Source organism: Oryctolagus cuniculus, chromosome 16 (assembly GCF_051225735.1).
Source record: "Oryctolagus cuniculus isolate XC-2025 breed Fujian yellow rabbit chromosome 16, ASM5122573v1, whole genome shotgun sequence".
In the NCBI taxonomy this organism is placed as follows: Eukaryota; Metazoa; Chordata; class Mammalia; order Lagomorpha; family Leporidae; genus Oryctolagus; species Oryctolagus cuniculus.
This window is the reverse complement of record NC_142882.1, coordinates 11,264,557-11,272,949: the sequence shown is the minus strand read 5'-3', so window position 1 is coordinate 11,272,949 and position 8,393 is coordinate 11,264,557. Positions and strand designations below refer to the sequence as shown.

Below are 8,393 nucleotides of genomic sequence, written 5' to 3'. Positions count from 1 at the left end.
TCTTCCTTTGCCGTTGGTTCACCCTCCAATGGCCGCCACGGCCGGCGCGCTGTGGCCGGCGCACCGCGCTGATCCGATGGCAGGAGCCAGGAGCCTGGTGCTTTTCCTGGTCTCCCATGGGGTGCAGGGCCCAAGCACCTGGGCCATCCGCCACTGCACTCCCTGGCCACAGCAGAGAGCTGGCCTGGAAGAGGGGCAACCGGGACAGAATCCGGCGCCCCAACCGGGACTAGAACCCGGTGTGCCGGCGCCGCTAGGCGGAGGATTAGCCCAGTGAGCCGCGGCGCCGGCCCTGCCCTCTGCTTCTAAAAGGCTGGAGAGCAAATGAAAAATTCTATGGAAGCACAAGGGTGAGGACCTCTGATTTCATTGGTCTGCCTTCCTCCAATACATTTTTCAGAAATACCAATAGGGACAGAACACACAGGCACAAAAATATACTCACATGCAGTCACAATGATACCTAACACATACACACGATCTTCAATTTGCCAAAATGCTGACACTGTATTTTCTGGCTTGAATATAAGTGTCGAGTTCTGCCTCTTTCTGCAGGCCATCTTTGTAGACATTTATCTTCAGAGAATTTTGGCAGCTGCTGACCTTCAGATCCACTGAATTGTGCAAGTGGTACAGCTGTAGGTAGAGAAAAATCATGTGAGCCATTCTAACCGGGGTGAGGTGAAACCTCATTGTGGTTTTGATTTGCATTTCCCTGATTGCTAGTGATCTTGAACATTTTTTCATGTGCCTGCTGGCCATTTGGATTTCCTCTTTTGAAAAATGTCTATTGAGGTCCTTGGCCCATCTCTTAAGTGGGTTGTTGGTTTTGTTTTTGTGCAGTTTCTTGATCTCTTTGTAGATTCTGGTTATTAACCCTTTATCTGTTGCATAGTTTGCAAATATTTTTTCCCATTCTGTCGGTTGTCTCTTCACTCTCCTGACTGTTTCTTTTGCAGTACAGAAACTTCTCAATTTGATGCAATCCCAATAGTTGATTTTGGCTTTGACTGCCTGTGCCGCCCGGGTCTTTTCCAGAAACTCTTTGCCTGTGCCAATATCTTGAAGGGTTTCTCCAATGTTCTCTAGTAACTTGATGGTGTCAGGTCATAGATTTAGGTCTTTAATCCATGTTGAGTGGATTTTTGTGTAAGGTGTAAGGTAGGGGTCTTGCTTCATGATTCTGCACGTGGAAATCCAATTTTCCCAGCACCATTTATTGAATAGACTGTCCTTGCTCCAGGAATTAGTTTTAGATCCTTGATCAAATATAAGTTGGTTGTAGATGTTTGGGTTGATTTCTGGTGTTTCAATTCTGTTCCATTGGTCTATCCATCTGTTTCTGTACCAGTACCATGCTGTTTTGATTACAACTGCCCTGTAGTATGTCCTGAAATCTGGTATTGTGATGCCTCCGGCTTTGTTTTTATTGTACAAGATTGCTTTAGCTAAATCAGAGATGATGACATGTCAAGATATCTCCAGCGTTAAGTCAGAGACCAGAGTGTCAGTTGAAATAGGGAGAATATGGGGTAGATACTGTCTGCAGGGTCAGCCCTCTGCAGGGAGAACTGGTCTCTGTGTAGGGCACAACCAAGTCCCAGGATAGCTGTGTCCTCAGCCTATTTAATGTGTGTGACAGTCAAGTGATTCAAAGACACAGCTAGTAGCCAAATTGAGACATTTCTAAGTCAGTCACTTTGCCAAGAACTCGCCTTTGTGTCTCTGTTGTCAGGAAAGGTCAGACCTCTGGTCATTTTATTGCTTTATCCCTTTCCATCCCAGGAAATCAAGAAAGCACCCTGCCCTGATGCTCTGTACCTGTGACTGGGAAATAGATTATAAAGGATGTGTGGAGATGGACATCTGTGACTTGTCTCACCTGATGCCAGGATTTGAATCATCCTTGTGCATGATTCTGACTTTTCTTCCCCAGGATGTGTGAGGACCTGACTGCATCCCAGGTCCAAGGGTATTCTTTCTCTCCAATTAAACTTACCTGAGTATTGCAGTCCCTCTTTCTATAAATTGACATCTAAAAATTCTTTAGATAAGCAGGTTTTCTTAATAGATTTTAAACAAATCCAAAGTTTCTATGATTCAACAGGGGAAATACATTTCCTTAATGTTTAGAATGCTTACTTCAGGCTGGCTGCGGTTGCTCTCCCAAGATGGCGGCTCCTTGGAGCGAGTACTTCAGCGATGGGAGCCAGGTGTCGTGCCAGATGTGCCAGGAGCAGCGGTTGCAGGGCTAGGTGGTAGCCTTCGACTACCAGTCCAAAATGCTGGCTTTAAAATGTCCCTCTTCCAGTGGAAAGCCCAACCACACAGACATCTTGCTCATAAACTTACAGTATGTTTCAGAAGTGGAAATTATGAACGACCGCACAGAAACCCCTCCTCCCTTAGCTTCACTCAATATCAGTAAGCTTGCCAGCAAAGCGCGGACGGAGAAGGACAAGAAGCTGAGCCAGGTGTGTGCAATCAGTGCTGGTGTCTCCCTAGAGGGCCAGCAGCTCTTCCAGACCATCCACAAGACCATTAAAGACTGTAAATGGCAAGAAAAAAAACATTGTAGTTATGGAAGAAGTTGTTATTATACCCCCATATCAAGTGGAAAACTGTAAAGGCAAAGAGGGGACTGCACTGAGCCATGTACGCAAAATAGTTGAAAAGCATTTTAGAGACGTGGAAAGCCAAAAGATCCTGCAGTGTTCACAAGCCCAGCAACCACAGAAGGAGGCTGCCGTGTCCTGAGTCCACACACACTCAGGACTCTTCCAGCATCCAGCCCCGCAGGGCGGTGGCTTCGGCCAAGGCAGGCCGGGAGGGAAGGGATCCTGTATTTCCTGTTGGCTCTTGTTAACCGAGGGTCTGTTAGAGTTTAAAAAAAATGTCTGCCACCCCCAAGAATGACTCCAAGAGACTCTCTCATGCAATAAGCAAAGGGTTAAGGGTTTATTAATCCAGCATGCTGGGGCTCTCTGAACGTGCAAGAACAGAGGAGCCCCGAGGAACTAAAGCATAGGGTTTATAAAGGCAAAAACCACAGAATCAGGAGGGGGGATGCACGTTTGCTAAAAATCAAAAGAGAAGGCCGGCGCCGCGGCTAACTAGGCTAATCATCAGCCTTGTGGCGCCGGCACACCGGGTTCTAGTCCCAGTTGGGGCGCCAGATTCTGTCCCGGTTACCCCTCTTCCAGGCCAGCTCTCTGCTGTGGCCAGGGAGTGCAGTGGAGGATGGCCCAAGTGCTTGGGCCCTGCACCCCATGGGAGACCAGGAAAAGCACCTGGCTCCTGCCGTCGGATCAGCGCGGTGCGCTGGCCACAGCGCGCCGGCCGCGGCGGCCATTGGAGGGTGAACCAATGGCAAAGGAAGACCTTTCTCTCTGTCTCTCTCTCTCTCACTGTCCACTCTGCCTGTCAAAAAAAAAAAAAAATCAAAAGAGAGTACATAGTTACTGGGGTCAACATAACAAAAGTCCTAAGTGAAATTAATGTCCATTATAATCTTGACAATACCAGTTACAATCGTACAATTATCAATTATGATCTTGACATTAATCCAAATTATAGGTAAGGCATAGACAAATCACATATTTATCATTAACCCAGGTGCAACCTTTCTACTTTCAAGCTTGAGCAATCATGCTAGGGGGTTTTTGTGCTCTGCCAGGGGTGACGTAGTGTACTGCTATTGTCTGAATATTTGAGATCATAGTTTCAGACCAGAGTCTCACAGTGGGGGGGGTGCTTTCCCAGAATGGAGTCTCAAGTACTACAAAATGGAGTCCCTACTGTCAAGGTGCTACTACAGGTCACTTGAGAGATGGGCCAAGGACCTCAACAGACATTTTTCAAAAGAGGAAATCCAAATGGCCAGCAGGCACATGAAAAAATGTTCAAGATCACTAGCAAACAGGGAAAAGCAAAACAAAACCACAATGAGGTTTCACAACACTCCGGTTAGAATGGATCACATACAGAAATCTACCAACAACACATGCAGGCGAGGATGTGGGGAAAAAGGGACACTAACCCACTGTTGGTGGGAATGCAAACTGGTCAAGCCACTATGCAAGTCACACAGGGGATTCTTCAGAAACATGAATAAAACCCTAGCATACAACCCAGCCTTTCCACACCTTGAAATTTAACCAAAGGAAATCAAATTGGCAAACAAAAAAGCCATCTGCACCTTAATGTTTATTGCAGCTCAATTCACAATAGCTAAGACCTGGAATCAGCCTAAATGCCCATCAACAGTAAAATGGATAAAGAAATAATGGGACACGTACTCCATAGAATACTACACAGCAGTCAAAAACAATGAAATCCGGTCATTTGCAACAAAATGGAGGAATATGGAAAACATTATGCTCAGTAAATTAAGCCAGAAGCAGAGGGACAAATATCATATGTTCTCCCTGATCGGTGACAACTAACTGAGCACCAAACAGGAAACATGTTGAAGTGAAATGGACTCTGTGAGAAATGGTGACTTGATCAGCCATATTCCCGACTGTTGATGTACAATGTAATACATTATCCATTTTAGTATTTTTTGGTTCAGGCACTATTGGTGAACTCTGTAATTAACACACAATTATTCTTCGGTGTTTAAATTTTAACTGAAAAGTGATCCCTGTTAGGAATTTGTAAAACATTATGCTGAGTGAAATAAGCCAGTCCCAAAGGGACAAATACCATATGTTCTCCCTGATAGGTGACAACTAACTGAGCACGAAAAAGGAAACCTGTTAAAGTGAAATGAACACTATGAGAAAGGGTGACTTAATCAGTCTTTGCCCTGACTGTTAATGAACAACGTAATACTTTATCCCTCTTAGTATATTTTTGGTTTGTTCTACTTAATACTTTTGGTTGAATAATGTAATCAATACACAGTTATTCTTAAGTGTTTAAACTTAAGTGAAAAGTGATCACTGTTAAATATAAGAGCAGGAATAAGAGAGGGAAGAGATGTGCAATCCAGGACATGCTCAAGCTGACTTGCCCCGACCGGTAGAGTTAGAAACATACCAGGGGATTCCAATTCAATCCCATCAAGGTGGCATGTACCAACACCACCTCACTAGACCCAGAGATGAATTTCTGTTCACAATTGACCATAATGATAGGACTAAGAGCCAAAGGGAATCACATAAACAAGACTAGTGTCTGCGAATACTAACTGATAGAATAAAAAAGGGAGAGGACTATCCAACATGGGAAGCGAGATACACAGCAGACTCATAGAGTGGCAGAAGTAGAAACAGCACTCTGGCCTCAGAATCAACCCTTACGGCATGCGGATCCTGCTGAAAAGCCCATGAGAGTATTTTAGGCATGTAAAGCCAAGACACTATGGCAAAAAAAAAAAAAAAAAAAATGACCTAAGTGAAAGAACTCCGCGAGTGAGATCCCAGTGGAAAAAACAGGTTGGCCAGTGATGAGGCTCAACAGGCTAATCCTCAACCTAGCAGCACCAGCATCCAGGTGCTAGTCCCAAGCTGGTATGCTGGATTCTGTCCCCATTGCCCCTCTTCCGGCCAGCTCTCTGCTGTGGCCCGGGAGTGCAGTGGAGGATGGCCCAAGTGCTTGGGCCCTGCACCCCTTGGGAGACCAGAAGAAGCACCTGGCTCCTGCCTTCGGATTAGCACGGTGCACGGCCACAGCACACCAGCCGTGGCGGTCATTGGAGGGTGAACCAACGGCAAAGGAAGACCTTTTTTTCTGTCTCTCTCTCTCCCTGTCCACTCTGTCAAAAAAAAAGAACAGGTCATCAAAGAAGGAGGTACCTTTCTCTGAAGGGAGGAGAGAACTTCCACTTTGACTATGACCTTGTCTAAATATGATAAGAGTCGGTGACTCAAAAGGCTTCCATAGCCTTGGCAACTCATGACAAGAGCCTAGGGTGATTACTGATGCCATAAACAAGAGTGTCAATTTGTGAAGTCAACAACAGGAGTCACTGTGCACTTACTCCTCATGTAGGATCTCTGTCCTTAATGTGCTGTAATTGCAATTCAATGCTATAACTAGTACTCAAACAGTATTTTTCACTTTGTGTTTCTATGTGGGTACAAACTGTTGAAATCTTTACTTAATATATGCTAAACTGATCTTCTGTATATAAAGTGAATTGAAAATAAATCTTGATATGGATGGAAGAGGAGAGGGAGTGGGAAAGGGAAGGGTTGTGGGTGGGAGGGGAGTTATGGGGGGGAAGCCATTGTAATCCATAAGCTGTACTTTGGAAATTTATATTCATTAAATAAAAGTTAAAACAAAATTTAAGTAGAATTTCTTTCCCAAATAGAAGAGTCAACTTGTCCTTGAGCAGTCTTCTCTTTGGACACTGTATTGTTCATAAACCTCTTATTAAATAATTACAGCCTAAGTATTTTGAAATGGTATCTTTATCACATATGTAGGTAGTTTTCATGGTTACATAGGAATGATTCTATAATTGTGTCCCCTATCATTTAACCACTTTCTGTTTGGCCATTGCTTAGAGTTCTTATTCCAGTTTCACACAGGAAAGAATGATGATTCTATCTATAGATTCAATGCAATCCCAATCAAGATACTAAAGACATTCTTCTCAGATCTAGAAAAAATGATGCTGAAATTCATATGGAGACACATGAGACCTAGAATACCTAAAGCAATCTTGTACAACTAAAAGGAAGCCGGAGGCATCACAATACCAGATTTCAGGACATACTACAGGGCAGTTGTAATCAAAGCAGCATGGTACTGGTACAGAAACAGATGGATAGACCAATGGAACAGAATTGAAACACCAGAAATCATCCCAAACACCTACAGCCAACTCATATTTGATCAAGGATCTAAAACCAATTCCTGGAGCAAGGACAGTCTTTTCAATAAATGGTGCTGGGAAAACTGGATTTCCACGTGCAGAAGCATGAAGCAAGACCCCTACCTTACACCTTACACAAAAAGCCACTCAACATGGATTAAGACCTAAATCTACAGCCTGACACCATCAAATTATTAGAGAACATTGGAGAAATCCTTCAAGATATTGGCACAGGCAAAGAGTTTCTGGAAAAGACCCGGGCGGCACAGGCAGTCAAAGCCAAAATCAACTATTGGGATTGCATCAAATTGAGAAGTTTCTGTATTGCAAAAGAAACAGTCAGGAGAGTGAAGAGACAACTGACAGAATGGGAAAAACTATTTGCAAACTATGCAACAGATAAAGGGTTAATAACCAGAATCTACAAAGAAATCGCGAAATTCCACAACATCAAAACAAACAACCCACTTAAGAGATGGGCCAAGGACCTCAATAGACATTTTTCAAAAGAGGAAATCCAAATGGCCAGCAGGCACATGAAAAAATGTTCAAGATCACTAGCAATCAGGGAAATGCAAATCAAAACCACAATGAGGTTTCACCTCACCCCGGTGAGAATGGCTCACATACAGAAATCTACCAACAACAGATGCTGGCGAGGATGTGGGGAAAAAGGGACACTAACCCACTGTTGGTGGGAATGCAAACTGGTCAAGTCACTTTGGAAGTCAGTCTGGAGATTCCTCAAAAACCTGAAGATTACCCTACTGTTCTACCTAGCCATCCCACTCCTTGGAATTTACCCAAAGGAATTTAAATTGACAAACAAAAAAGAGGTCTGCAGCCTAATGTTTATTGCAGCACAATTCACAATAGACAAGACCTGGAACCAACCTAAATGCCCATCAACAGTAGACTGGATAAAGAAATTATGGGATATGTACTCGTTAGAATACTATTCTGCAGTAAAAAAAAAAAAAAAAAACAATGAAATCCAGTAATTTGCAACAAAATGGAGGAATCTGGAAAACATCATGCTGAGTGAAATAAGCCAGTCCCAAAGGGACAAATATCATATGTTCTCCCTGATCGGTGACAACTGACTGAACACCAAAAAGGAAACCTGTTGTGAAATGGACACTATGAGAAACGGTGACTTAGTCAGCATAGCTCTGACTGTTAATGAACAACTTAATAAGTTATCCTTCTTAGTATTTTTTTGTCTGTTCTACTTAATATGACTGGTTTAATTCTGCAATTAATACACAATTATTCTTAAGTGTTGAAATTTAACTGAAATGTGATCCCTGTGAAATATAAGAGTGGGAATAAGAGAGGGAAGAGATGTACAATTTGGGATATGCTCAAGCTGACTTGCCCCAAATGGTAGTTAGAAACATACCAGGGGATTCCAATTCAATCCCATCAAGGTGGCATGTACCAATGCCATCTCACTAGTCCAAGTGATCAATTTCAGTTCACAATTGATCATAATGAAAGGACTAAGAGTCAAAGGGATCACATCAACAAGTCTGGTGCCTGCTAATACTAACTGATAGAATAA

The 8,393-nt window shown here is 43.3% G+C and overlaps 1 pseudogene; it reads left to right on the top strand.

Annotated features, from left to right (window-relative positions):
* The first annotated feature begins 2,171 nt into the window (after positions 1–2,171).
* On the top strand, positions 2,172–2,757 carry LOC127490056 (protein LSM12 pseudogene; annotated as a pseudogene).
* The last annotated feature ends 5,636 nt before the right edge of the window (positions 2,758–8,393 follow it).